This window comes from Callorhinus ursinus, unplaced genomic scaffold (assembly GCF_003265705.2).
Source record: "Callorhinus ursinus isolate GAN/ISIS: 27379988/994484 unplaced genomic scaffold, GSC_fseal_2.0 scaffold28, whole genome shotgun sequence".
In the NCBI taxonomy this organism is placed as follows: Eukaryota; Metazoa; Chordata; class Mammalia; order Carnivora; family Otariidae; genus Callorhinus; species Callorhinus ursinus.
This window is the reverse complement of record NW_027397090.1, coordinates 21,631,083-21,638,737: the sequence shown is the minus strand read 5'-3', so window position 1 is coordinate 21,638,737 and position 7,655 is coordinate 21,631,083. Positions and strand designations below refer to the sequence as shown.

The 7,655-nt window shown below is 44.4% G+C and overlaps 1 pseudogene; it reads right to left on the bottom strand.

The window, feature by feature from the left end:
• Window positions 1-1,823: 1,823 nt before the first annotated feature.
• On the bottom strand, window positions 1,824-2,599 carry LOC141370207 (olfactory receptor 2B8-like; annotated as a pseudogene).
• Between the last annotated feature and the right edge of the window lie 5,056 nt (window positions 2,600-7,655).

Below are 7,655 nucleotides of genomic sequence, written 5' to 3'. Positions count from 1 at the left end.
TCCGACCTATGGCCTGCACACCTGCTTCGGTTTCTGGGGGAAGGGGAAACACATACTTGTTTCTTAAGTAGTAATTATCTTGGTTCTAAAGTAGACCAATGACTTTGACATTTTTGGAAAAGCGAAATTACTCTTCCAAATGAACACCTCAAATCGTCTGCTCCTCATGCAACTTGAGTGGGGTCTGGTTTACTCCAGCCGCCAGGCCCCCACCTGGAGGACCCTCATGCACGATCCTGACAACCCATTACCACCATCCCCCGGGGACGTGGGGCACAATGCTGAAGTTGGGGGACGGCTCTGGGGCTTGTTAGCGCCACACCTGTACCTGGGGGAACAGGGGACACCCTGCTTAACTTGGGGAGCTGCTCAAGGTCCATTACCTGCACTCTCTGTGCCAGGGGACGGGGGCACCGCGCTGAAGTTGGGGACTGTGTGCGGTCCTTACGTGCACTCTTCCTGGGGAACGCGGGAAACCCTGAAATGTCTGCAACCCATCCCACAAAAGTTCGGGTGAGCGGGTCCCTGGAGTTCACGGGTCTGGGGGTACAGCCAGTTGACCAACATCGGGCAGAAGAGACTTTCAAGGGAAAAAGAAAACTCATCTGAGTCGCCACGCCCTTCGAAGACCCCGTCTCCCACCCAGGGCGCACCTTATCCCCGGGACCCCCACACTGGCCCACAGTGCTCTCACCCAGCCGGGAACTCCACAGGGTCAACTCTGTCAGAGCGCCTCTTCACCTGCCCCACCTCTGCATCCCGGGGCAGCTCCGGGTCCGCCCGCAGAGGTAGCTCCACCCCCACGCGGTGATTGGTCGGGGGAGGGTGGTGCCCCGAGCCCATTGGATGCCGCCTCTACCGGGCAACCCGCCCCCACGCCCGCGGCTCCCTGCGACGGCAGGTGGTCCAGGAGGCCCCTCCTCAAGCCAACACCCGGCTTGGCGGCTCAGGCATGGGCGGGGTTGTGAACAGGCCTACCCCCAAAGACAGCCGGACTCTTCCGCAGAGCCTCTAGCTGCAGACCACCCCCAGAGCCCTGCCCCTTCCCTTCCCGCACCAACCCTGCCTGCAGAGCTGTTCCTGGCCCCCCCGCGAGGTCAGCCGCACTCGGACCTTCCGAGGCTTGGGCTTTAGGAAATGCAATGGTTTCACGCATTTCCAAGGCAGTTTTAAACCCAAAAAGTAATGCTCAAAGCAGGAAGAGCTTCACCTTCCTTTCTCACCCATGGAGTGGATAGTGCTTCTTGGACCTTCAAAGCATCCTTCTAGGATGAGCCCGTTTATGCTGGAATATATATATACATATGCTTGGTTCTGCAGGGAAGCTCCAGGATGAAGAACAGCCGCCCTTCTGTGCCCTGGGAGTTGTGAACCAGGAACATTTATTTTTCACTTAAAAAGAAAACATTGTTATTGTCGACACTGAATGAACAAAACTTTTTAAATACTTTAGAGAGAAAGGAAGAGGGTTTTATTCAAACCCAAGTCAGGACAGCAGCCTGGGAGACACAATCTTCACAAAGAAGGGAGTTCTCTGGGGAAGGAACATTTGGGTCAGGTTTATATATTTGTTCTGTTTTGTTTTACATACAGAGTTACACATCATCATGAGGAAGAACATTCCAGAAAGTTACAGAGTTCTTATGTTTTCAGTGTGTGCAAGTTGATATGACTTTAACCTTAGGGAAGCCAAAGAGGTTCTTTCGTTTTTCTTATCTTTATGTTTACCATGGCTTTTCTTAAGTTATCTTTTTGTTCTTGAAGCAGATGTACAATATGTGCTTGGGGCATAAATAAAGCCTGTGCTTTGAGGTTTTGCCCAGTCATTTTGAGCTTGGTAAAATGTAGATGGACATGCCATAGAACAGAGAGACCACTGTGATGTGGGACCCACATGTCCCAAAACTTTCCTCTGCCCTGCAGCTGACCTTCTTAAGACAATCTGACTGTAGGAGAATGTCATTAATGCCACGGGTATAAGGAGAATGATTACAGTGACAAAGAAGACATCTGACTCATAAACAGTGGTGCCAACACAGGCAAGCCTGAGTAGCCAGGGGACCTTACAAAAAAAGTGATCTAGTTTATTTCTCCCACAAAGTGGTACAAGGAAGATGAGCACTGTCTGCAGTGAGGAGTTGGCAAAACCAAGGAACCAGGATGCAGAAGCCATGAGGGCACAGAGATGGGGGTGCATCATCACCACGTACTGCAGAGGCTTGCAGTTGGCTCTGTAGCGGTCCAATGCCATGACCCCTAAGAGAATGCATTCTGTGCCTCCCAACGTTAGAGAGAGGAACAGCTGAACTACGCACCCACCAAAGGAGATAGACTTGTCTGCTCCCCTGAGCTGAACCAGGAGCTGCGGGACAGTGCTGGTCGTGTAACACAGGTCCAGAAAGCTTAGGTTGGAGAGAAAAAGTACATGGAGTCTGAAGACGTGGGTCTAGTTGGGAAAATGCAATGACGGTGGTGTTTCCCAGCACAGTGAATGCATAGAAGATCAGAAGAACCACAAAGAACACTAGCTCCAGTTGAGGCCACTCAGAGAAACCCAGCGGGATAAACCCGGTGAAAGAGTGCCGTTTTTCTGTTCCATCCTCTGTTAGCACATGTTTCCTGTCAAGACCAAATATTTAGCTCCTTTCTCCTTTTTGCCACCATCCTGGTGTGTGTGGTTGACTGTTCCTCGCATGTCTTCTCACAAGACTAGCAGGATCAAGTGATTCCTGGCCAAGAAACAAAAGCAGAATTGTCCCATTCCCCAGTGGATTTGGATGAAAACTGGTAATAAAATCAGGCACAACTCCAGGAGGAGGCACTGGAGAACCAGGCTGGGTCTATAAGGCATCGCACATCATGAGATGACACACATCACTGGCACACATATTTAAGCTGCATGAAGTTCACGTGTTCCTATCTTATCGCTCTGTAAACATCCCTCCTACCTGGCCAATAGACATGTTTTATCAGGGAAATGATATTTGTCTGTTACTGTGCCTCTACACCAGTAGGTTGGTTCAGTAATAAATGTGAGAACTTTTGGCCGAATAGCTGCTGTGTTCTGATTTGTGAAGTACTGAATTCCCCCTCATATCAGAGCTCACATATCACCGTCCCATAGAACTTTCTGCAGTGATAGAAGTGTCCCTTGACAACCAAGTACTTAAAGTGTAGTTGGGGGCGCCTGGGTGGCTCAGTTGGTTAAGCGTCTGCCTTCAGCTCAGGTCACGATCTCGGGGTCCTGGGACCGGGCTCCTTGCTCAGCGGTTGTCTGCTTGTCCCTGTCCCTCTGCCCCTCCCCCTGGCTCATGCTCTCTCTTCGTTTCTATCAAATAAACAAAATCTTAAAAAAAATACAAAAATCAAGCATTTTGGGGCGCCTCGGTAGCTCAGTCGTTAAGCGTCTGCCTCAGCTCAGGTCATGGTCCCAGGGTCCTGGGATCGAGCCCCGCATTGGGCTCCCTGCTCCGCGGGAAGCCTGCTTCGCCCTCTCCCACTCCCCCTGCTTGTGTTCCCTCTCTCGCTGTGTCTCTCTCTGTCAAATAAATAAATAAAATCTTTAAAAAACCCAAGCACTTAGCAATTTTTTTCTAAAGATTTATTGATTTATTTTAGATAGAGAGACAGCACATAAGCAGGGGATGGGGCAGAAGCAGAGGGAGAGAATCTCAAGCAAGCTCTGACTCCCTGCTGAGCACAGAGCCCAATATGGGGCTCGGTCTCACCGCCCAGAGATCACAACCTGTGCCAAGATCGAGAGTTGGACGCTTCACCACCTGAGCCAGGCAAGAGTCCCAAGCATTTAGCAATTTTTAAAAGAAATCTTCAAAAAAAAAAAATTGGTGGGGGGGGTGTGGATTTATCATAAGACATGGCCATGGGATTTCATCAATAACTATTGAATAAATGATGTACTCATTGAAATTACATAGCTTATACTAATTTAGTTCCACATTATCATAAAAAGGAAATCATTATGGTTTAATATACAAAAAATCAAATAATGGACTTTGTGTTGCATCAGTCATAGGTATAAAAGACCTTTCAGTCTGAGCTTAACAGGACTTAAAGTGCTATAAAAACACACATACATTTTAGAGAGAATGGGGGTGAGGGAAAAAGAGGCAGAGCAATCAGGAAGAATCAGACAGAGATACCGACAGAGGGAGAGACTTTATCGTAAATATGTATGTCATGATTCTACACAACTGGATTTGCACATACCTCACATGCAATAAAACAGAATACAACATAATCTTGAAGAAAATACATTCAGAGATAGGAAGTTATGACCTAGAATGTACTTATACAAATAATTCAATTACGGGTAAAATAACATCACTAGTTCTTTATATAAACATTGTGTCAGAATTACCTCTAATGTATTTTTAAAAGCTACATGTTTGGTTTTTGTGTTTTTGTGTGGCAGTAAAACAATTAAATACTTGATCAGAGAGAACCTGAAAACAACACCATTCAATCACAGTGCTTGACTTTTGCCCAAAAGATGCTTAAAATTACCATACCAATTTATCAGGAACTGCAAAAATTCATTGGCCCTGCACCCTCAGTTGGAATTAGAACTTTCAAATGCAGTGGCCAACACTTCCCTCTTCCTTTTGCAGATTTCTGTTTCACACATTACCAAAGTAAAGTATACCACCCAGTGCTCCATGCAGTGCGTGCCCTCCTTAATACCCATCATTGGGCTAACCCATCCCCCCACTCCTCCCCTCTAGAACCCTCAGTTTGTTTCTCAGAGTCCACAGTCTCTCATGGTTCATCTCTCCCTCTGATTCCCCCCCTTCAGTTTCCCCTTCCTTCTCCTAATGTCCTCCATGGTATTCCTATGTTCCACAAATAAGTGAAACCGTATGATAATTGACTTTCTCTGCTTGACTTATTTCACTTAGCATCATCTCCTCCAGTCCCATCCATGTTGATGCAAAAGTTGGGTATTCATCCTTTCTGATGGCTGAGTGATATTCCATTGTATATACGGACCACATCTTTATCCATTCATCTGTTGAAGGGCATCTCGGCTCTTTCCACTATTAACATTTTAATCAGAATAAACACTTTAACAAGTTATCCAATTGAGTAATCTATGTACAAAGTGTAATATTGACATCACTCTCTATGATACAATAGTTAAAATGGATAAGAACTTGGAAATAAAGACAGATACAGTCTCAAAGCAATGACAGGTCAAAGTGCTATAATGCAAACTTTAAAGTACTACAAGGAAAGGTATAAAGAAAAGGATATTTTGGTATTATATAAATCTGAGACATCCATCAGCATTAGGTTAATTATCACGTTTCTGAAAGCTATCTTGAAGAGTTAGTGACACTGGACTCAACACATTGTCAGCTCTCAGGAGAGTCTGATGACCATTTTCATCCAGCTGCTTAGTGCTGAAGAAGCATAGTCATATACCAACCAAAGAGACGTCAGAGAATTAGCATCTTAAGTATTCTAAGACTTCCAAAATCTGAATTGGGTTTGGGTGTAGACCCATTGATGTATGAAAGAAATTGGTACAAAACTGGCATAAAATAAATGTTCATAAAATGTGAATAGGAGATGTAGTATTTCACACTCTTTTATACCTCCTTTGATTTCCTCTAAGGATGTGCTCTCTGGTATCCACAACAAAAATCTATGCTCAGAAAATTTCTTAATGGGATTAATTATAAAATATCTGAGACTGTCTAAATGTGCAAAAACAGGGTATATCCCCTGACTCACACCTGCTCGGTTCAGTGTCACGCGCACACACACACACACACACACACACAGAGATACTTGTTGAAATAACTTGCTGACAGATTTTTAAATGTGCCTCATAAAGGAAGCATTCACCAAAGTGAAGGAGGGCAAAAATAAAATGCTAACTCTCCCAAGGAAAACAACAATATCATAATGCACCATTAGAATAAAGCAATGATATATTTTAACATTATCCTATCAGGAAGAAATAAGAAGGTGGTTGAGAAAAGATAAAATCCTGGTGAAAGGAATTTGTACAAATGTTTTGCTGCTTTACAGGATTGTGCCCACTAAAAGAGAAAAACGAATGCAATTGTCTCCCTATGTTACAATTGCTTCCAGTGCCCTGCTGGCGAGCCCACTGGGAGGGAACTACCATACTCATGTCGTAGGCTACAACCTTACTTTTTTTTTTTCTCATCACATTCAGGAAAATTATTATCCTTTAGTAATGCTGGATATATGAGAAAGATCAGGCTGCGAGTATGTTCTGCTGATCCAGGTCACTTTGCTCCCTTCCTCCTCCCCAACTAGTCATGCATCCCTCTTCAATCTCTGTGCACCACACAGAACGCAATCTTCCCAGAGAAAGGATAAGGCTTGAATGAGATTAAATGAGAAATTTCATTTCATTTCCTTCTTACCATACTTAAAGAATTGCGTGATTACAATGAGATGCAACCTCAAACCGGTCAGAATGTCTAAAATTAACAAGTCAGGAAACGACAGATGTTGGCGGGGATGCGGAGAAAGGGGAACCCTCCTACACTGTTGGTGGGAATGCAAGCTGGTGCAGCCAGTGTGGAAAACATATGGAGGTTCCTCAAAAAGTTGAAAATAGAGCTACCGTATGACCCAGCAATTGCACTACTAGGTATTTATCCAAAGGATATAAACATAGTGATTCGAAGGGACACATGCACCCCAATGTTTATAGCAGCAATGTTCACAATAGCCAAAACATGAAAAGAGCCCAGATGTCCATTGACAGATGAATGGATAAAGAAGAGGTGGTGTATATACAATGGAATACTACTCAGGCACCAAAAAGAATGAAATCTTGCCATTTGCAATGACATGGATGGAACTAGAGGGGGTTATGCTAATCAAAATAAGTCAGTCAGAGAAAGACAAATACCATATGATTTCACTCACATGTGGAATTTAAGAAACAAAATAGAGGATCATAGGGGAAGGCAGGGAAAAATAAAATAAGATGAAATCAGAGAGGGAGACAAACCACAGAGATTCTTAACTCTAGGAAACAAACGGAGGGTTGCTGGAGGGAAAGTGGGAAGGATGGGGTGACTGGGTGATGGGCATTAAGGAGGGCACCTGGTATAATGAGCACTGGGTATTATATGCAACTGATCAATCACTGAACTCTACCCCTGAAACTAATAATACACTGTATGTTAACTAAATTGAATTTAAGTAAAAAATTTCCAAAATGGGTGCACAAATATCTCTTATATACCCTGATTTTAATTATTATGGGTATATACCCAGAAGTGGAATTGCTGGATCATGTGGTGATTCTGTTTTTAAGTTTTTACAAACCCCCCTACTATCTTCCACAATGGCTGTGCCAGTTTACATTTCCTCCAAAAGTGCACGGATTCCAGTGTCTCTACATCCTCTCCAACACTTTTTATCTTCTGGGGTTTTGTGCTTAACTTTATTGTTATTTTTGTGGGTTTTTTGGTAGTAGCCGTTCTGATGGATGTGAGTTGATGGCAAATTGATTGTTGGCAAAGGTGCAAAAAGCAATTCAAAGAGAATTTGCTGAGTGGTCTTGTTCTCCACCTTTCTCTTCTTGTTGCTGAGGCTGTTCTGCTCTTGTCAGCCTCTGGCCTGCAGCCTCCTTGAGAGGGAGCATC